Here is a 23,521-nt window from a genome sequence, read left to right as displayed (position 1 = left end):
AAGAATACAGTGGCCTCCATCATTCTTAAATGGAAGAAGTTTGGAACCACCAAGACTCTTCCTCTTCCTTTGACGCCCGGTCAAACTGAGCAATCGGGGAGAAGGGCCTTGGTCAGGGAGGTGAATACGAACCCGATGGTTACTCTGACAGAGCTCTAGAGTTCCTCTGTGGAGAACCTTCTAGGAGGACAACCATCTATGCAGCACTCCACCAATCAGGCCTTTATGGTAGAGAGACCAGACAGAAGCCACTCCTCAGTAAAAGGCACATGACAGCCCGCTTGGAGCCAAAAGGCACCTGAAGAACTCTCAGACCATGAGAAAAAAGATTCTCTGGTATGATGAAACCAAGTTTGAACTCTTTGGCCTGAATGCCAAGCATCACATCTGGAGTAAACCTGGCACAATCCCTACGGTGAAACATGGTGGTGGCAGGATCATGCTGTGGCGATGTTTTTCAGCGGCAGGGACTGGGAGACTAGTCAGGTCCAAATCTGTTTTTAAGGATCCCTTTTCCAAGCTTAAAAGGATAAACATTCACTCGCAACACACCATGGGCCAGAATAGGTTGAATACATTGGCCATGCTGTTAATCCAGCATGACTTCTGCAGCGTTAAAAACAACTGGAAACTCGGAACTGGGAAATCTCAGACTTCAGTGAGTTCAAGACACCTGGGAACGCCAAAGAAAACTAGCTCTGACTGGTAAAAACACATTTTGAATGGTCATCCAACTCGAAATTCCAAGTCAGGAACTCAGCCGCTTTCTAGAGCTCCGACTTGAAGATCACTGACGTCATGAATCGACTTAGTTTTTTTTCCCGAGTTCCCAGTTGTCTTAAAAGCACCATAAATCCAGAGAATGCCAGACTTTGATGACAATGTTTGATGACACAATTTTCCCACAAGAAGGATCGCCGCACCAACTTCCTGTTCAAGTGAGCAGAGCACAAGGTGAGTCCAAAAATGTCTTGTATGCTGCTGCATAAATAATGTAATATGCCAGGGAGATATCTACACTGCAGAAAAGTTAGTAATATTAAGTGTATGGCGTGTAGTAAGCTGTTAGTAGCCTATGTGCCTCACCCTAAAAATGTGGTCCCTTTCCTACTCATAACTTAACCTACTGTTCTGAATTGGTGATGCACATTTAGCCTATAGCCTATAGCCTATAGCCTGTTTTAGAGAAATGTAATCATTGAATATTGTAAGAGCTTTCATTGTCTGCTTATATGCCACCTTAATTTATCCTACGGTTCTGATTTGGTGTACAGGGAGAATACTGTAAGAATGACCCATATTCTGAATTATGTCACTGTACATTTCAAAAGTGCTGAACAAATAGTTATATTGACTATGTCCATCCTAGCTCGCTCATGAATGTCTTAATCAAAATTACGGATTGCCTCTTATCCACTCGTCGTTCACATATGCCATAGTTTGTACATCTCAATTGTCAGTAGAAACCACATTTGTTTAAGCAAGTCAGCCATATTAGTGATGTTTTTTAAAAAGGCAGTAAATGAGGCTGAATTAACTGTTTTGCTGCCAGACAAGGCTCCGCTGATAGCCAGGTGTAGCGGTGGTAAGGATTCAGTCCATGATGCTGAAAAGAAAGCTCTGCTGTTGGGACAGCTTTATGTAGGCCCTAACAGTTTGTGGGCACCGTTTGTCACCGTGATAGTGCAATTCATGCATTGTTTAATGTTGTGTTGGGTTGTGTAGTGGATTTGCAGGCATGCATCTAAAAATATATATTTTTTGTTTGCCCCACCAAGATTTACATGCTAATATCGCAACTGATCATTCTCCACATTTAATGTCAGTTTCATTTATTTTCCCCATAACAGAAGCATGTGATGGAGTTACATAACTTCCATTTCAAATTTCCACTCATGCATAATGACAAGTTAAATAGCGTAACTACAACTGGTAAAAAGTTGTCACGACATGCGTGTGCTGCTCTGTCTCCTCTCACTCACGTGAATCAGCCAATAGTGGACTAAGCTGCATGCTGCAGTGCTCTCTCAACACACACACACCCTCCGGCCCTCCCCACCACTCACTCACTCAGCAACAGCCTGCCTCACTGCCTGATAGTCAGAAGCAGGTCACAGTGAAATATATATATTTTTGAGAGCGAGAGAAATGCCATGGCGGCCACAGCGCAATTTAGAAGTAGCCCAAAAATACGCAACCCGCGACCAATACATTTACCCCGCAACATAGTTTTCAAAGTAGGCCAATTTACGGGGAAAACCGCAAACAACCCTGCATGGGAGATAAAGTGTGCTCACCTTGCGAAGGAAAGGTACCCTGTGTGAAAAATAGTATGAGAAACAGGACATACACTTTGAATGACCTAAATGATAAATCCCATATTGGTCTTTCACAGTCATTTCTTTTCAGGTTTTTGCTCTCATACTTTTTTTTTATATAAAGAAAAACAACAACATTGGTTGTTTTAAGTCCATAACAATGCTTAAACCACACCAGGACACCACTTTTGAGGTTTAGATTTTTACATGTTTTTGTGTAGTTACCCTTTAATTGAAGTGCAAAGGAACCTGGCACTGTTGTTTGGTTAGTGGTGTTTCTGTAGCCTAGCACATTCAATGGAATTACATTTTTTAAAATGGCCTACAGATTGATGCAAATAATCATAATATAATTGTGCCAGGTAGGCATAGGCTACTTTGTAGCTAGTTAACATTTACCAGAATACCTCCAATACAATACTTTGATACGTATCGTGGGAATTCAATGCCCACTGAAACATGTGTGGGTATAAGGCATATACAGTGGGGAGAACAAATATTTGAAACACTGCCGATTTTGCTGGTTTTCCTACTTACAAAGCATGTAGAGGTCTGTAATTTTTATCATAGGTACACTTCAACTGTGAGAGACGGAATCTAAAACAAAAATCCAGAAAATCACATTGTATGATTTTTGAGTAATTAATTTGCATTTTATTGCATGACATAAGTATTTGATACATCAGAAAAGCAGAACTTAATATTTGGTACAGAAACCTTTGTCATAGGTGTGTGGGTTGGAGCGAGTAGTCGCATTTCGCTTCGCTCCACAGGTAGTATTACATTTCATTTCATTACAGTACAACGGTTTGATTTGTTTGATCTTAGCAATTTTTTCTTAGCTAGCTACATAGCCGTCTTTGTATCAAAGATAATTGTGTAGTTTCGAGTAATTATCGAGGTTAGCTAGCCAGCCATTTTCGTCCTTCTAACGTAGTCAACTCTGCTAAATGCTAGCTAGCCAGCTAGCTAACTTCTACCGAATAGCAGCACTGTAGGAACTATTACATTACAACAGACACTTGATTAGTGTAGTGGTAGCTAGCTACATAGTTGTCTTGCTGTCTTTGTATCTAAGATAATTGTGAGTGTAGAGTAATTATCGAGTAATTATCGAGGTTAGCTAGCGCCGCCGTTAGCTAGCGCCGCCGTTCCCTACCTAGTCAACACTGCTAGCAACACTGCTAGCTAGCCAGCTAGCCAACTATCATTTTAGTCAATAAGATTTTTTGCAACGTAAGCTAACTTTCTGAACATTTGAGACGTGTAGTCCACTTGTCATTCCAATCTCCTTTGCATTAGCGTAGCCTCTTCTGTAGCCTGTCAACTATGTGTCTGTCTATCCCTCTCTCTCCTCTCTGCACAGACCATACAAACGCTTCACACCGCGTGGCCGCTGCCACTCTAACCTGGTGGTCCCAGCGCGCACGACCCACGTGGAGTTCCAGGTCTCCGGCGCCTCTGGAACTGCCGATCTGCGGCCAACAAGGCAGATTCAACTCAGCCTATGCTTCCCTCCAGTCCCTCGACTTCTTGGCACTGACGGAAACATGGATTACCACAGATAACACTGCTACTCCTACTGCTCTCTCCTCGTCTGCCCACGTGTTCTCGCACACCCCGAGAGCTTCTGGTCAGCGGGTGGTGGCACTGGGATCCTCATCTCTCCCAAGTGGACATTCTCTCTTTCTCCCCTGACCCATCTGTCTATCGCCTCCTTTGAATCCATGCTGTCACAGTTACCAGCCCTTTCAAGCTTAACATCCTTATCATTTATCGCCCTCCAGGTTCCCTTGGAGAGTTCATCAATGAGCTTGACGCCTTGATAAGTTCCTTTCCTGAGGATGGCTCACCTCTCACAGTTCTGGGTGACTTTAACCTCCCCACGTCTACCTTTGACTCATTCCTCTCTGCCTCCTTCTTTCCACTCCTCTCCTCTTTTGACCTCACCCTCTCACCTTCCCCCCTACTCACAAGGCAGGCAATACGCTTGACCTCATCTTTATAGATGCTGTTCTTCCACTAATCTCATTGCAACTCCCCTCCAAGTCTCCGACCACTACCTTGTATCCTTCTCCTCTCGCTCTCATCCAACACTTCCCACACTGCCCCCACTCGATGGTATCGCACCGTCCCAACCTTCGCTCTCTCTCCCCCGCTACTCTCTCCTCTTCCATCCTATCATCTCTTCCCTCTGCTCAAACCTTCTCCAACCTATCTCCTGATTCTGCCTCCTCAACTCCTCTCCTCCCTTTCTGCATCCTTTGACTCTCTATGTCCCCTATCCTCCAGGCCGGCTCGGTCCTCCCCTCCTGCTCCGTGACTCGACGACTCATTGCGAGCTCACAGAACCGGGCTCCGGCAGCCGAGCGAAATGAGAGAACTCGCGGACCTGGCATCCTTTCACTCCCTCCTCTCTACATCTCCTCTTCTGTCTCTGCTGCTAAAGCCACTTTCTACCACTCTAAATTCCAAGCATCTGCCTCTAACCCTAGGAAGCTCTTTGCCACCTTCTCCTCCCTCCGAAGCCCCCCCCCCCCTCCTCCCTCTCTGCGGATGACTTCGTCAACCATTTTGAAAAGAAGGTCGACGACATCCGATCCTCGTTTGCAAACGACACGCTGTTCTGCTCACACTGCCTACCCTGTGCTTTGACCTCTTTCTCCCCTCTCTCTCCAGATGAAATCTCGCGTCTTGTGACGCCGGCCGCCCAACAACCTGCCCGCTTGACCCTATCCCCTCCTCTCTTCTCCAGACCATTTCCGGAGACCTTCTCCCTTACCTCACCTCGCTCATCAACTCATCCTTGACCGCTGGCTACGTCCCTTCCGTCTTCAAGAGAGCGAGAGTTGCACCCTTCTGAAAAAACCTACACTCGATCCCTCCGAACAACTACAGACCAGTATCCTTCTTTCTTTTCTCTCCAAAACTCTTGAACGTGCCGTCCTTTGCCAGCTCTCCTGCTATCTCTCTCAGAATGACCTTCTTGATCCAAATCAGTCAGGTTTCAAGACTAGTCATTCAACTGAGACTGCTCTCTTCTGTGTCACGGAGGCGCTCCGCACTGCTAAAGCTAACTCTCTCTCCTCTGCTCTCATCCTTCTAGACCTATCGGCTGCCTTTGATACTGTGAACATCAGATCCTCCTCTCCACCTCTCCGAGTTGGGCATCTCCGGCGCGGCCCACGCTTGGATTGCGTCCTACCTGACAGGTCGCTCCTACCAGGTGGCGTGGCGAGAATCTGTCTCCGCACCACGTGCTCTCACCACTGGTGTCCCCCAGGGCTCTGTTCTAGGCCTCTCCTATTCTCGCTATACACCAAGTCACTTGGCTCTGTCATATCCTCACATGGTCTTTCCTATCATTGCTATGCAGACGACACACAATTAATCTTCTAATTTCCCCCTTCTGATAACCAGGTGCGAATCGCATCTCTGCATGTCTGGCAGACATATCAGTGTGGATGACGATCACCACCTCAAGCTGAACCTCGGCAAGACAGAGCTGCTCTTCCTCCCGGGGAAGGACTGCCCGTTCCATGATCTCGCCATCACGGTTGACAACTCCATTGTGTCCTCCTCCCAGAGTGCTAAGAACCTTGGCGTGATCCTGGACACACCCTGTCGTTCTCAACTAACATCAAGGCGGACCCGTTCCTGTAGGTTCATGCTCTACAACATTCGCAGAGTACGACCCTGCCTCACACAGGAAGCGGCGCAGGTCCTAATCCAGGCACTTGTCATCTCCCGTCTGGATTACTGCAACTCGCTGTTGGCTGGGCTCCCTGCCTGTGCCATTAACCCCTACAACTCATCCAGAACGCGCAGCCCGTCTGGTGTCAACCTTCCCAAGTTCTCTCACGTCACCCCGCTCCTCCGCTCTCTCCACTGGCTTCCAGTTGAAGCTCGCACCGCTACAAGACCATGGTGCTTGCCTACGGAGCTGTGAGGGGAACGGCACCTCGTACCTTCAGGCTCTGATCAGCCCTACACCCAACAAGTGCACTGCGTCATCCACCTCTGGCCTGCTCGCCTCCCTACCTCTGAGAAGTACAGTTCCGCTCAGCCCAGTCAAAACTGTTGCCTGCTCTGGCACCCAATGGTGGAACAAACTCCCTCACGACGCCAGGTCAGCGGATCAATCACCACCTTCCGGAGACACCTGAAACCCCACCTCTTTTAAGGAAACCTAGGATAGGATAAAGTAACCTTCTAAACCCCCCCCCCCCCTTAAAAGAGTTAGATGCACTATTGTAAAGTGGTTGTTCCACTGGAATCATAAGGTGAATGCACCAATTTGTAAGTCGCTCTGGATAAGAGCGTCTGCTAAATGACTTAAATGTAAATGTAAATGTTTGCAATTACAGAGATCATACATTTGCTGTAGTTCTTGACCAGGATTGCACACACTGCAGCAGGGATTTTGGCCCACTCCTCCATACAGACCTTCTCCAGATCATTCAGGTTCGGGGCTGACGCTGGCAATATGGACTTTCAGCTCCCTCCAAAGATTTTCTATTGGGTTCAGGTCTGGAGACTGGCTAGGCCACTCCAGGACCTTGAGATGCTTCTTACTCCTTAGTTGCCCTGGCTGTGTTTTCGGGTCGTTGTCATGCTGGAAGACCCAGCCACGACCCATCTTCAAGTTTTACTGAGGAAGGAGGTTGTTGGCCAAGATCTCGCAATACATAGCCCATCCATCCTCCCCTCAATACGGTGCAGTCGTCCTGTCCCCTTTGCAGAAAAGCATCCCAAAGAATGATGTTTCCACCTCCATGCTTCACAGTTGGGATGGTGTTCTTGGGTTGTACTCATCCTTCTTCTTCCTCCAAACACGGCGAGTGGAGTTTAGACCAAAAAGCTCTATTTTGTCTCATCAGACCACATGACCTTCTCCATTCTCCTCTGATCATCCAGATGGTCATTGGCAACTTCAGACGGGCCTGGACATGCGCTGGCTTGAGCAGGGGGACCTTGCGTGCGCGCAGGATTTAATCCATGACAGCGTAGTGTGTTACTAATGGTTTTCTTTGAGACTGTGGTCCCAGCTCTCTTCAGTCATTGACCAGGTCCTGCCGTGTAGTTCTGGGCTGATCCCTCACCTTCCTCATGATCATTGATGCCCACGAGTGAATCTTGCATGGAGCCCAGACCGAGGGTGATTTGACCGTCATCTTGAACTTCTTCCATTTTCTAATAATTGCGCCAACAGTTGTTGCCTTCTCACCAAGCTGCTTGCCTATTGTCCTGTAGCCCATCCCAACCTTGTGAAGGTCTACAATTTTATCCCTGATGTCCTTACACAGCTCTCTGGTCTTGGCCATTGTGGAGAGGTTGGAGTCTGTTTGATTGAGTGTGTGGACAGGTGTCTTTTATACAGGTAATGAGTTCAAACAGGCGCAGTTAATACAGGTAATGAGTGGAGAACAGGAGGGCTTCTTAAAGAAAAACTAACAGGTCTGTGAGAGCCGGAATTCYTACTGGTTGGTAGGTGATCAAATACTTATGTCATGCAATAAAATGCAAATTAACACGTTCAACCAATGTGAGTCGTGCATAGGCTACCATTGTGAGCGAGCGTTGAGCCTTTTCATTTTCAATAAATATTGATTGCCCATTTATTTGTCTCTGCCTGCAAATCGTCCATCTAAAAGTTAGACTATATCCTATATGCAAAACGTAGCTCAAGAAAAGTGAAAGTGTCCACACATCATTCTCGCTGCTTCAAGTTCAGTAGCCATACATGCGAGATCAGGTGCACATGTGGTCTCAATTAAATAGAGTCTGCAGCCTGCAGGGGCGGAGAAGCACGTGGCATTTATCATTCCAAGGAAATGTACTTCCTAAATATGATTAGGCTATAATTTACTACATTGCCTATAAATATCGATCACGCATATTTGTCTCCATCAGAAAAGCGTCCCACTCCTAAAGGTTAGGCTATAAAACGTAGCTCAAGAGAAAGTGCAACTCTGCTCTCTTCAAACTACTTCTAGCCTATTGGCTGATATAGCCCAGTAATACAGATAGGCTAATATAATGGGCCACCTGAGAGTCTCTGGTAATTTAACCTATTTCTTCGGTTATTTTTGCACATTTTGATATTGCCTATAGGGTGCAAAATTGCTGGGACCATGGCTGGCAAGTGAGCTGAGCCACATACACCTAAAATAACATTTCAACTGGGTTAGGGGCCAGTTCTTGCGGTAGTGGGTGGGAGTTGGACAGAAAGCCAGTGGTTGCAGGCCGTTGCATATGAAAAGCTGCAGGTGCGGGCAGGAGGGGGATGAAGAAATCAGTACTGCGCAGACCTATACCTTGAATGTCATATGAACCTCACTGTCACCACTGGTCCGCCAAGATAAAATGGCGCCAGAGGGGATGGCTGCCGTTTTACGGGCTCCTAAACAACTGTGCTATTTTGTTTGTTTTTCGCATTGTTTGTACCTTATTTTGTGAATAAAGTTGCTGCTTAAAACTTCTTACGGCTGCAATCCCGGTAATGGGATCGATATGACAACAGCCAGTGAAAGTGCAAATCTCATAATTAAAATTCCTCAAACATACATGTGTTTTATACCATTTTAAAGGTAATCTTATTGTTAATCCCACCAAAGTGCCCGATTTCGCTTTCAACGAAAGCACCACAAACGATTATGTTAGGTCACCACCAACTCAAAGACAAATTCAGCCATTTTTCCAGCCAAAGACAGGAGTCACAAATAGCACAAATAGAGATAAAATGAATCACTAACCTTTGATGATCTTCATCAGATCACACGCATAGGACTTCATATTACACAATACATATATGTCTTGTTCGATTAAGTTCATATTTATATCCAAAAACCTCCGTTTACATTGGTGCCATGTTCAGAAATGCCTCCAAAATATCCAGAGAAATTGCAGAGAGCCACGTCAAATAACAGGAATACTCATCATAAACTTTGATGAAAGATACATGTTTTACATAGAATTAAAGATACACTTGTTCTTAATGCAACCRCTGTGTCAGATTTCAAAAAGCTTTACGGCAAAACACAATATTCAATAATCTGAAAATAGCGTTCAGCCACAAAAGCAAGCCATACAGTTACCCGCCCAAATTGTGCAGTCAACAAAACTCATAAAAAGCATTATAAATCTTCACTTACCTTTGCTGATCTTCGTCAGAATGCACTCCCAGGACTCCCACTTCCACAAGAAATTTTCGTTTTTTTCGGTAATGTCCATCATTTATGTCGCGTGTTTGGTATACAAATCCAACGTCAGGAAAGCGCGTTCACTAAAACCTGACGAAATGTCCAAAAGTTCCGTAACAGTCCGTAGAAACATGTCAAACGATGTGTTGAATCAATCTTTAGAATGTTTTTAACATAAATCTTGAATAACGTTCCAACCGGAGAATTACATAGACTTCAGATGAGCGATGGAACGGAGCTCCCTCTTATGTGAACGCGCATGGTGAAAGAATGGTCACCTCATGGCAGTGGTGACTCATTCCTGTCTCCTTCGGCCCCCCTTCACAGTAGAGTCATCAGACAAAGTTCTACAGACTGTTGACATCTAGTGGAAGCCGTAGGAAGTGAAAACTCATCCATATCTCGCTATAATTTCAATGGGAGCTTGGTTGAAAATCTACCAGCCTCAGAATTTCCACTTCCTGTTTGGATTTTTTCTCAAGTTTTTGCCTGCCATATGAGTTCTGTTATACTCACAGACATAATTCAAACAGTTTTAGAAACATCCAAGTGTTTTCTATCCAATACTAATAATAATATGCATATATTAGCAACTATGACTGAGGAGCAGGCCGTTTACTCTGGGCACCTCTGTGCACCTTTCATCCAAGCTACTCAATACTGCCCCTGCAGCCATAAGAAGTTAAGTCTCTTATGATCGAAAAGAGCTTCTGGACATCAGAACAGAGATTACTCACCTCGAACTGGATGAAGATTTTTCTTTAAAGAATTTGGCACGAAGGATATACTGCTTTCCGAAGACCAGGCCCAAATCCCCTTCATTCGCTTGAAGAAAAGGCGGAGATACAGAAGGAGAAGGTCGGGGTGCTTTGTGAAGATTCAGAGGCAAGTGAGTAAATCGCCACTGCCATCGGTTCAATTGGCCAACATGCAATCACTGGAAAAAAAACTCGATGATCTACGATCGAGACTATCCTACCAACGGGACATTAAAAGCGGTAATATCTTATGTTTCATTGAGTCATTTTTTTTTAAAGGTGTTTGTGACCAACAAATGTGAAAACCACAGATTAGGGTCTAATCAATTTATTTCAAATGACTGATTTCCTTATAATATAATCAATTGTAACTTGACATTTTTGCATGTTGCATTTATATTTTTGTTCAGTGTACATATTTGTATTTTAGTGTTCGAGAAAGGTCTCTCTTGATCAAAACATCTGCCCCCACTGCTGTGAACGTCACACAGCTCTAGCTTGGCTTCCTGAGCTCGTTAGGAACTCACCTTTCATCTCCTATTAATCTTGTCCATATGACAAATCGAAAGTGTGTTTTGTTTAAAATCTATGAATTATTTTAGATTAATGTCTATAAATCGATCTCTGAATGTGCTATTATGATGAATCCACTCTCTCCTGTTGCGCTATGTTGTAAGGATTGCAGGCATGCTGTTTGTCAGTGGCTGTGACGTATTGTTCAGCCAGGAGTTGATAGACAGTCGGAAGAGCGAATTAAATGGTAGGAGGATCATCCCAGCTTCAAGTGGTTTCAGATTTCCCATTCTACGTCACACAGGCTCCAAAAAATATACTACAGTGTCAGTGGGAACCAAGACAATTGCTCAATGCAAGCCATTTCGATCTATGGTGTCCACAGATCGATTTGTAAGTGAAAATGTTGGTCAGAACCTGTACCAGAACCATGCAAGTCCCATAAACATCTAAGAGGTATTCAAATGTAGGGTAACCATGGAAACAAGATTCATTGGTCAAATGTGTAATTCATCACATAGAAATCTATATTGGAGATACAGTATTTAACTCATGTTATATAGCATGGTTATCAGTGTGCATCCCATTGACTATCCTGCAGGTAAAATCAATTCAATGTTAATTCAAATGAACAATATCATCTTATACTGTATATCTAACGTTGCACAAACATTTGGTTGTCTATGGAATAGTTAGAGAGAGTGAGGGTACATACAGTAATAACATCCTGATCTCAAAATGGTAACTCAAAATCCACTGAATTATATTTATCTACGCACAGATATAGCCATCATCCACCTGAAAACACAGCGACTAAGCTAACCTGGCTTTGAGTTAACCCCACAGGAGGCTACACAGATGGCCAGGCATGGCCTGCATAGTGATCACTGTGGCACTGGTTCCTGTGCCAACACAAACATGGCTGGCATTGCTTCACCACAAAGCTGCAAAAGGGGAAGACCAGGCTAACACCCCCCATCCCCAACCAGCCTCATGGGACCTGCGTGGCCTTTGTCTTCGGGAAGGCAGGCCCTTTACCCAGCCTCTCTGTTCCTTTACCCAGCCTCCCCGTTAGCTCTCAAGGTCTCCAATTAATGTATGACCAAATTAAGATGCTGACCCAACACAGAAGCCAGGGCCGTTTCCAGCTTGGAGATGCTTTAATAAGCATGGCATGGCATTCGATCTCCCCTGTTCTCGTATTAAAACACTAACCCATCCTGCTCTCTAATTACTGTGGGTGTCCTCTAAGTGGGTAGGCAGAGTAAGAGGGTCAAACATTCAAATGGACCAAAAGTTGGAGTACATTTTCTCCCCTGGTATGGGTACGGCCAGGCATGATTTTGATAACACACTATGCAATTGTCTGTCGAAGAAAATAACTACACTTTCTTGAAGCGATCTGAAAATGATCAAGTTATTCAACTACACACTAGGAAATTGTGTAAAGAAGAGAAGAAGAATGTGTTTTATTGAAGCAATCTAAAAATGTATTCAAGTTACTCAAGTCACTTCAAGTGTGTCAGTTTTGATGTGACATAGAACTGTCCAGACCCAGACAGTGTAAATAGTTATAAAATTGAGCCATACATTATCACGGCCGTTGAAAGATGAGGACCAAGGTGCAGCGTGGTAAGCGTACATTTCCTCTTTATTGATAAAAATTCAGCCGAACAAAACAACAAACACTACAAAAAAATAACCGTGAAGCTACAGGCTATGTGCCCTAAACGGAAGTCAGCTTCCCAAAAAAAACAGGTGGAAAAAAGAGCTACCTAAGTATGGTTCCCAATCAGAGACAACGATAGACAGCTGTCCCTGATTTGAGAACCATACCCGGCCAAAACACTAGACGGTGTGTGTGTGTGTGATGTGTGTGTGCCTGTGTGTGGGTGTGTGTGTGTGTGTGTGTGTGTGTGTGTGTGTGTGTGTGTGTGTGTGTGCATGCGTGCATGTGTGCGTGTGCGTGTGCGCCTGGCATGCAGCTAAACAAGCAAAACACAAAACAACATTCAAGAGTGAAACTTGTGTAACAACCAAACCTGTCAATGAGTTGGGCCTTAAAGTTTGGTATCTTGTGAGCTATGAGTTTACAGTGTGAATACAAATCCACATCTACAGTCAAAGAAACATTATTGGCCTTATTCCTTTATCATATGCCTTCAAATGTGTTATTGCATCAAATCTACACTAACACGAAGCAGTATATTGAATATCTATAGTAAGTAAGTAAGCCTCAGATTTTTTTATAACCGTGTAATTGACGATTATGGATAAAGACTCTCTTGAAAATAAAATAACTGAATAGCTGATATAAGGAGAGACGAGAGGAGGTGCAATTTTAAAACTTTGACTGAAGACTGGATGCCGGAGCATTGACTCTGTTTCCACGGTAACATCTAGCACAGATTCAACTGCAAAGACCAGGGAGGTTTTTCAATACTTCGCAAAGAAGGGCACCGATTGGTAGATTAAAAAAAGCAGACGCTGAATATCCCTTTGAGCATGGTGAAGTTATTAATTAGGCTTTGGAGGTGTATCAATACTCCCAGACATTACAACGATACAGGTGTTCTTCCTAACTCAGTTGCCGGAGAGGAAGGAAACTGCTCAGGGATTTCACAATGAGGCCAATGAAGATTTTAAAACAGTAACAGAGTTTAATGGTTGTGATATAAGAAAACTGAGGATGGATCAACAACATTGTAGCTACTCCACAATACTAACCTAAATGGCAGAGTGAAAAGAAGGAACCCTGTACACAATAGTTTTGTTTGCAACAAGGTGCTTAAGTAAAACTTCAAAAAATKTGGCAAAGAAATTACATTTTTGTCCTGAATACAATGTGTTATGTTTGGGGTAAATCCAACAAAACACATCACTGAGTACCACTCTTGATATTTTCAAGCATTGTGGTGGCTGCATCATGTTATGGGTATGGTTGTCATCGACAAGGACTAGGGACTTTTTAGGATAAAAAGAAACGGAATACAGCACAGGTAAATCCTAGAAGAAAACCTGGTTCAGTCTGCTTTCCAACAGATACTGGGAGATTACATCATCTTTCAGGAAGTCAATAACCTAAAACAAGGCCAAATCTACACTGGAGTTGCTTACCAAGATGACACTGAATATTCTTGAGCAATGATCAACAATCAACTTGACAGAGCTTGAATAATGGGCAAATACTGTACAATCCAGGTGTACAAAGCTCTTAGAGACTTACCTAAGACGTCTCACAGCTGTAATTGCTGGCAATGGTGTTGTTTATACAAAGTATTGACTCAGGTGTGTTAATACTTAAGTAAATTAGATATTTCTGTATTTTCAATACAATTGAAGTATTGTGTGTAGATGGGTGAGAAAAAACATATATTTAATCAATTTCGAACTCAGGCTGTAACACAACAAAATGTGGAATAAGTCAAGGGATATGATTACTTTCTGAAGGCACTGTATCTTCTACCATTTATCATACAATTATTTATTATGGGTTCCAGAGCTGACCGAGAAGATTTAACAGCTGAGGTAAAAAAAAACATAATGCAACCCTTGACTTTGAAAAGTCTTGGAATGCTTTAGACAGATCAAAATCCTTACTTCCCATCAAAACGTTTAACTGAATGGAATAACTGAATTTCATTACTTACGACATGTCGATGACCTACATGGACCACTCCACTACTGATAACTAGTGTAATATAAAGTGCAATCAAAATAAAATAAACCCTTGGTGACAACCCAATCAGTGTCTTACAAAATAGTCATATGAACTGTAATTCTATGATGAAACAAGCCAACACTTTACCATAAAGTCATAGTAAGAGTATAAAACTGAGTTTATTTTGTAAGCAATTTGCCCCTTTTTCTATAACTATATTCCATTTCATTAGACAACTATGAATTCAATAAATATGCTAATAGTTGCCTCTATAAGGATGGTTCGTTGGCAATATTACATTTTTTAAGTTGCAAACGAAGGAGGGAGGAAATTAGTTGTACTGTATTCATGGCTAGTCATTTGAGTAACAGGGACGTTGTCTCTTTTCACAGCCTCCCTCACCCCGGAGGACACTGTTTGTTTGTTTGTTTGAATTGTTAGTAATGAAAAGTTAATCAAGTGAGATAATTGAATGCTGTTGAAAGGCAGAGAGAGGGAGGGGAGAAGACTTGTGTGACATGGTTTTTCATTACACTGTAAGGGGGGGATTTATCTATTAATAAATGTATCGTTTCTATAAAATAATGGAGGGAGAGAAAAAGGTATGTAATTTGTATCACTTACAGCCTGTCTAGGCACACTTATTTGGTGTCTACACAAGATGATGAAAGGAGTTTTATACCTATAGAAGAGGTGAACTGAAACACAATATATCCAGTTTGCCTTGTTGTGAAGAGTCTCCAAAGTGAGAGTGGCTCTCATCATTTAGACATTCTGTATAAGACTACGCTTGGGCAGTATACCATATATATCATATACCGGGGTATTTGGAAATAACCATGGGATGGTCAATACCTACAGTCAAGTTTTGCAATACACAGATTGCGTCCTTAATTTCATCTGTCACATTATTTTACATTATGAACCTTACCGTAGTTCCCCATAACAGTTGAGCCAGTCAAGTGTTTGTTTGTAAAAAGCACAATGGGAGAAAGCGGGAGCAGGTGAGTCCAGCTATATATTGACAGAGGTCACGTTTTATATTGAAAGTCAACTGTGTTTTTTTGCTTCAATAGAATGATCAGGGATGTGCAACTATAGTTTAACTTCACAGAAAATACATGATTGCAACACATTCGGCAGAAAATATCTTAATTTCCATCAGATGACAACAGAAGTGCAACGCCATGAGTAAATGAGTTTGCAATGAAAAAGCAAGGTATTTTTTGCATAAACATATTTTTATATTTCTAATGTTAATCATAGAAAGAATGTAGCCAACTACATTTCCTAATGTTTTGCTTAAAGTTAATATTTCATTTTACTGGAGAAAAGTAGGCTGGCTACACCGAGAAAAGTACCGGAGAAAAGTAGCTACACATCAGTCAGAGTGCTGTCTGCTGATAGAATGCCTGTTTGTGAATTCTCATCCAAGTGCAACTGAAGCACAAAATGAGTCTGATCAGAAATTACAAGAAGCATTTTAGACCTGCGTTTACAAAATGCAGCAAGATATTTCTAATGCGTTTTATATTTTTCTTCTGCGTGAGAAAACGCAGAATTTTGCAATTAATAAGGTGACGGTCATCATCTACTGCAGTGTTCGCTTTCTGACATGTTTGAGAAGTCAAAAACCTTTTGGATTATTTATCTGTACACCTGCCACCACTTGATTTCCAAGTGTTTTTTCTCCTCTCCGTTCTCAGCCTGTCTGCTCCTCCCATCTCTTCTCAGAGCAGAGCAGGCAGGCCTGTCGCCCTTGCAACTCCAGACTCCACACAGACAGATCGTGTACACATGCTGCTTCAGAGCCCGTACGGTTCTTCCTTCAGACAAGTATGTGTCAAAACTTTGTTAATTTGCACAACGTCTCTCAACGTCTCTCATTCACATTCACTTGTAAATGTCCCAACTCACCAAAAATGACATTAGGTAGCTCCTACCTATATATGTATAACTTTTTGAGCTGGATTGCCTGTCTATGCAAATTGTTTATTTTCATTAGCATATTTAGCTAGCAGCCAATGGAAATTCGCTATTACTTGTCCTAACTTTGTTAGCATTCTGGTACTAGACGCCCAATGGGCTTGTTTGTGTTTCTTTGGCGCCCCTTTGTGTACTAAGACGGTAATACTGTATATCCTGGGATGAGAGAAGAACGGTATGACGATATGAACATCTGGATACTGCCCAAACCCTATAAGACTAAAGACTAAAAGTTCAGGATAGGGGAATGTTATGAAATGTATGAGAAAGCGACTGAACATTTCAACATTTATCTAACAAGGCTGAGCAGTGCAGACAGACAGACAGATTTTGACAGGTGGCAGTTTGACATGAGAAATCAGCAGCGTAGTGTTTCTTTTAGGATAAAAGCACAGTTTACCCCCACACTCCAGAGAGAGGTCCATATTCTGTGGATCAAACGGAGATGCGCCTGTCAAAACAGTGCAGTGTTTAAGGCAGCAGGCAGCTACACCTCATCACTGTAATGTTTTAAGGCATCTGGAGTCTTATTATTGCAGTTGTATTTCTGTAACAAGAGACCAGTCAGGATGTTTCCATAAATGTGACTGGTTCAGGAGAACATTGGACGTCCCATGAAATCTGTTCAGGTTCAGTGGTAATTATTAGAGCTCTCATCAGTCTGTATGGTATGCCTCCCTCATTTGCTTTGTACAGTACTACAAGCTTACTGTACCTTAACATCACAATTATTTAAATTTCTTCAGAGCCAATAATGTCTGCACAGTTTCCTCGAGCCATAGACTGTATAAAGAAGCATCGAACTCACAGCAAAGTAGATACAGTTCGATTTCAAAACTTTTAAAACCTTGACTAGAGAGAGACTCAATGAATACAGCAAAGAGCTGCTGTTTTTATGAGTAAGTTCATGTTTAATTAGTTATTCAGCACTGTAAACACTTTGTTCAACACTTGTATAATCCATAAAATGCACATTCTCTCTACTTCCACTCATGCTACAAACAGCACTGCCGCTGCAATGAATGAGTATAGCAAAGTGGTCCGATAGGTTTGCGTTGTTATTGTTAGCGGCTTGTGACTTGTTTAAAATCGAGGAATATTTCACTTTCTCTGGTCATAGGAGTAACAACATTAATTGGTGCATGAGGCAGAAATAATGCAGTGAGACTTGAGTTTCGCCATGAAATCAAATCAAATGTAATTATAACGCTCTTTGTACATCAGCAGATGTCACAAATTGCTTATACAGAAACCTAGCCTAAAATCCCATCAGCTGGAAGGCTGTGAAATAAAATTGTATATATAACACGCGCCGAACAAACAAGAGTAGACTTTCCCGTGAAACGCTTACTTACGAGCCCTTTCCAAACAATTCTGTAAGAAAATTAACAATTAAATAAAAATAAAATAGTAACACAATAAAATAACTATATTGAGGCTATATACAAGGAGTACCGGTACATGTAGGTAGAGGTTGAACAGTCTGTAGCACCAAGTCTGCGTAGCCATTTAATTAACTGTTCAGCAGTCTTATGGCTTTGGGGTAGAAGCTGTTCAGGAGACATTTGGTCCCAGACTTGGTTCTACGGTACAGCTTGCAGTGCGGTAGCAGAGAGCGCAAACTGTGACTTGGGTGGCTCGAGTCTTTGATGTTTAGGGCCTTCCTCTGACATCAAAAGTCCTGGATGACAGGGATCACAGCCCCAGTGATGTACTGGGTCGTACGCACTACGCTCTGTAGCGTCTTGCAGTTGCCATACCAAGCTTCTACATCTGCATTGCTTGCTGTTTGGGGTTTTAGGCTGGGTTTCTGTATAAGCAGTTTGTGACGTCAATCTGTTGATGTAAAAAGGGCTTTATAAATACATTTAGTGACATTGAGGGAGAGGTTGCCAGGTCTGACCTCCTCCCTGTAGGCTCTCTCATCGTTGTTGAGGAACTGACCTAGTACCTTTGTGTCATTAACTTTATGATCGTGTTGGAGTCGTGTGTGGCCACGCAGTCATGGGTGAACAGGGAGTACAGGAGGGGGCTAAGCACATACCCCTGAGGGGCCCCCGTGTTGAGGGTCAGCGTGGCGGATGTGTTGTTGCTTATCCTCACCAGCTGGGGGCAGCCCATCAGAAAGTCCTGTATCCATTTGCAGGGGGAGGTGTTAAATCCCAGGGTCTTTAACTTAGTAATTGTTGTAGTCAATGAACGGCACTCTCACGTAGGTGTTTCTTTCGTCCAGGTGGGAAAGGGCAGTGTGGAGTGCAATAGACATTGCCTCATCTGTGGATCTGTTGGTGTGGTATGCGAATTGGAGTGGGTACAGGGCATCTGGAATGATGGTGTTTATGTGAGCCATGACCAGCCTTTCAAAGCATTTCATGGCTATAGATGTGAGTGCTTAGCGGCGAAAGTTATTTGGACAGGTTACCTTTGTGTTCCTGGGTACGGAGGCTATGGTGGTCTGCTAGAAACATGTGGGTATTACAGACTGGGTCAGGGAGGTTGAAAATGTCATAGAAGACACTTGCTTGATGTTCTGAGTACGCATCTTGGTAATCAATATGGTCCTGCGGCCATGTGCATTTTAACCTGTTTAACTTCACTAGGGTAGGGGGCAGCATTCGGAATTTTGGATGAAAAGCGTGCCCAAATTAAACTGCCTGCTACTCAGGCCCAGAAGATAGGATATGCATATAAAGGTAGATTTGGATAGAAAGCACTCTAAAGTTTCCAAAACTGTTAAAAAAGAATGTCTGTGAGTATAACATAACTGATAAGGCAGGCGAAAACCCGAGGAAAATCCAACCAGGAAGTACTATTATTTTGAAAGGCTGTTTTTCCATTGTAAGCCTATCCACCATACAAAGACTTAGGACCCAGTTCACGAGCTCCGTGTCTTCCTCTACATGTGGCCAGTCTTTAGGCATTGTTTCAGGCTTTTACTCTGAAAAATGAGGGAGATACAGCACTTTCAATCAGTGGCCAGTGGAAATTTCCATTCATCAGCCATGCGCCTGATCGGGAGCGCGCCTTTCTTGTTTCTCCTTTCCTATTGACAAAGCTTTTGTCCGGTTGAAATATTAATGATTATTTATGACAAAAACAACCGGAGGATTGATTTTAAACATCGTTTGGCATGTTTCTACTAACTTTATTGTACTTTTTTGACCCTGTCTGGAATTAGTGCACGCGCCTTGTATTACTGGATTTCTGGACAAAACGCGCAAACAAAAAGGAAGTATTTGGTCATAAAGAGGGACATTATCGAACAAAACAATTTTTTTTGTCTAACATGGAGACCTGGGAGTGCCACCAGATGAAGATCATCAAAGGTAAGTGATTAATTTTAATGCTATTTCTGACTTTTGTGACACTTTCCTTGGCTGGAAAATGGCTGTATGGGTTTCTGTGGCTAGGTGCAGACCTAACATAATCGCAAAGTGTGCTTTCGCCGTAAAGCGTTTTTGAAATCTGACACCGTTTGCATTAAGGAGAAGTTTATCTTTATTTCCATGAATAACACTTGTATCGTTTATCAATGTTTATGATGAGTATTTCTGTAATTTAATGTGGCTCTCTGCACTTTCACCGGATGTTTGTTTGAGACAATGCATTTCTGACCATAACACGCCAATGTAAACTGAGATTTTTGGATATAAATATGAACTTTATCGAACAAAACATACATGTATTGTGTAACATGAAGTCCTATGAGTGCCATCTGATGAAGATCATCAAAGGTTAGTGATTAATTTTATCTCTATTTCTGCTTTTTGTGACTCCTCTCTTTGGCTGGAAAAATGGCTGTATGGTTCCGTGACTARGTGCTGACATAACATAATCGCATGGTGTGCTTTAGCAGTAAAGCCTTTTTGAAATCGGACACTGTGGTTGGATTTACAAGAAGTTTATCTTTAAAATGGTGGATAATACTTGTATGTTTGAGGAATTTTAATTATGGGATTTCTGTTGTTTTGAATTTGGCGCCCTGCAATTTCACTGGCTGTTGGTGAGGTGGGACTCTACCGTCCCAGTTGTACCAGAGAGGTTATAGGTCTTACTCACATCGGCTACGGAGAGCGTGATCACACAGTCGTACAGAACAGCTGGTGCTCTCATGCATGGTTCAGCGTTGCTTGCCTCAAAGCGAGCATAGAAGGCATTTAGTTTGTCTGGTAGGCTCGCCTCACTGGGCAGCTCATGGCTGGGTTTCCCTTTGTAATCCGTGATAGTTTGCAATCCCTGCCACAAACGACGAGCATCAGAGCTGGTGAAGTAGGATTTGATCTTAGTCCTGTATTGACACTTTGCATGTTTGATGGTTTGTCATAGGGCTAGCAGAATTTCTTATAAGTGTATGGATTTATGTCCCACTCATTGAAAGCGGCAACTCTAGCCTTTAGCTCGGTGCAGATGTTGACTGTAATCCATGGTTTCTGGTTAGGATATGTACGTATGGTCACTGTGTGGACTACAGTGCATTCGGAAAGTATTCAGACGCCTAGATTTTTTCCACATGTTGTTACGTTACAGCCTTATTCTAAAAGGTATTAAATTGTTTTTTTCCCATATCAAACTACACACAATACACCATAATGACAAAGCAAAAACAGGTGTTTTGACAGTACTTTCTGGAAGTAGATTTGGCAGCGATTACAGCCTTGAGTCTTCTTGGGTATGGCACTACAAGCTTGGCACACATCATTTGGGAAGTTTCTCCCATTTTTCTCTGCAAATCCTCTCAAGCTCTGTCAGCTTGGATGGGGAGCGTCGCTGCACAGCTATTTTAAGGTCTCTCCGGATATGTTCGAATGGGTTCAAGTCCGGGCTCTGGCTGGGCCGCTCAAGGACATTCAGAGACTTGTCCTGAAGCCACTCCTGCATTGTCTTAGCTGTGTGCTTAGGGTCGTTGTCCTATTGCAAGGTGAACCTTCGCTCCAATCTGAGGTCCTGAGTGCTCTGGAGCAGGTTTTCATCAAGGATCTCTCTGTACTTTGCTCCATTAATCTTTCATTCGATCCTGACTAGTCTCCCTGTCCCTGATGCTGAAAAAAATCCCCACAACATGATGCTGCCGCCACCATGCTTCACCGTAAGGATGGTGCAAGGTTTCCTCCAGATGTGACACTTGGCATTCAGGCCAAAGAGTTCAATCTTGGTGGCCACTGACTAGTTAAAACTTTACATCTTAACAAGTATCTCGTTTAGAAGGCCAATATCACATTACTTCATTTCACAAATAGTTTAATCTTTACACATAAATTTTATACAACAATTAGATGTAAATCTGATCACTGTGAAGTATACACACACAGAGGTACAGTTATGTAGTTCTCCTGTCCTTCCCTGATGTCACAGAATAAAACAACTTTGACAGGATTGTTCTTTAATTACCTACGGACCATTCCCACATTCTCAAAAATATAAATATTGTTTAGTTCTCCCATTTTGTGGATTAGGAGTTTTGGCGAGAGAAACTCTTTGTTCTGGGAGACTCTCTCCCTCAATACTGCATGGCAGTTTCTACCTGGTATTTATGACCTGAGGTAATAAAACCTATCTACACCCAGAACAACAACAATCTACACCCAGAAAGGGCCACGTCATGACACCCTGGAATGGGTAGGAACATAGAAAGAAGGTGGCTTGATATGTCCATTTCCTCTGTTCTCTTTGCTCGCAATGTAATTTGTTTTTAGGTAAACGGCTTGTTTTTGAATGGTAACTGTGTTAAGGCTGGGGTTTGGGATGGGATGAGGAGTACTGGAAAGGTGTGACTTTCAGCTTACAATAGGCCATAAGTATAAGGCAGATGGCCGATTATCCTCAATGTGATTATGCTGTAACAACATACTGTAGCACCATGACCAGGATCTCTATTCATTTACGTGAGAAGATTAGGGCTTTCAGGAGTAACGGAAAATCTAGTACAGACAATAATGTTTTTTTTATTATCAATTAGTATATTTGAGTTTATTTACAATATTTGTTGTATTCTTTGTTGTCTTTTCTGGTGGATTAAACTGAAATTGCAACCATCTTTCTATGGCTTGTTTAAAAAATATATATATTTTGGAGACAATTTTTTTCCTCTAATTACCTAAAGCTACCCGTAATAGCCCACAAATTATCTCTAAATCCTGCAGCATAATCTCATAACTTTTAGTTGAGCAACCACTGTAAGTGTGTGAAGTATGCTGTTGTGATATTGTGGTTACAGTATGTGTATACTGTATGTGCAGTATATGAGTACAGTTGCCTGTTTGCTCTATGTTCCCACCACTGCACCTGTAGACTTCAGGAAGGTTAGTTACCTCAAGCTACTTTACAGACTGTACTAAGCAAACAGAGCCAGGTGGCTCAGTGGAAAAAGTTCATCGTGGCATGCAGTCCTGTGAGAAGGAGTTCCAGTGTGCACTGCCCCGAGTGGAGTATGTGATTAAAAATAAACACGTTTTCTGAAGGTGAGAGAGAAGGGTTTAGTGCTTTTCCATATGGGTACCTTGGTATTATGCCCTCCTGGGATTTAACCATGTATATTCATAAGAGAAGAAAGGGAGGAGGTGGTAGCAGGAAAAGTTTTGTCATAGACCCAGCTGGTTCTCTCTCTAACTTCTCTTAGTGACCTCAATTCCTCCTCCGTTTGTTCTACCTCCCATCGAGCCTGCTCTGCTCTCAGTGCTCTCTATGTGCATAATGGTGAAGTAGAACATATGTATCCCAACCTGAGCTGAGCCCAACAGGTCACTGCCACTCCCACTTCAGCCAAATGAGATGCGTTTGTAATATTCCATCCCATGGAATCACTAAAAAGGCCACAAATCAGATATACTTCCACAGTCAATCCATGCAGGGTGCCAGATATGAGTAACTTGAGGAGGAGTATGACAGTTAAAACAAGAGCCAGTACAACTGTTTCAATTATTGATAGATTTTTTTTGTTCGTAAAAAATCTTAACAGGGCTTCAAACAACTTCTTAGTTAATGGATTAGGTAAATGCTGGTCGACAGGACGTGGCTAGAATGCACTATTGCATTAAGGCCTGCATGGAGTTTAGATCTCACAGGCCAATGACAGCCCTGTAGCTG

The 23,521-nt window shown here is 42.7% G+C and overlaps 1 protein-coding gene across 1 annotated transcript in view; it reads right to left on the bottom strand.

The window, feature by feature from the left end:
- Window positions 1-23,521, bottom strand: part of lrp1bb (low density lipoprotein receptor-related protein 1Bb) — a 393,420-nt gene that overhangs the window by 323,416 nt on the left and 46,483 nt on the right. The gene's annotated exons all lie outside the window — the stretch shown is intronic.

Source organism: Salvelinus sp. IW2-2015, linkage group LG2, assembly GCF_002910315.2.
Source record: "Salvelinus sp. IW2-2015 linkage group LG2, ASM291031v2, whole genome shotgun sequence".
In the NCBI taxonomy this organism is placed as follows: Eukaryota; Metazoa; Chordata; class Actinopteri; order Salmoniformes; family Salmonidae; genus Salvelinus; species Salvelinus sp. IW2-2015.
Note: the sequence above shows the minus strand (reverse complement) of the source record. Positions and strands in the feature narration are given on the sequence as shown.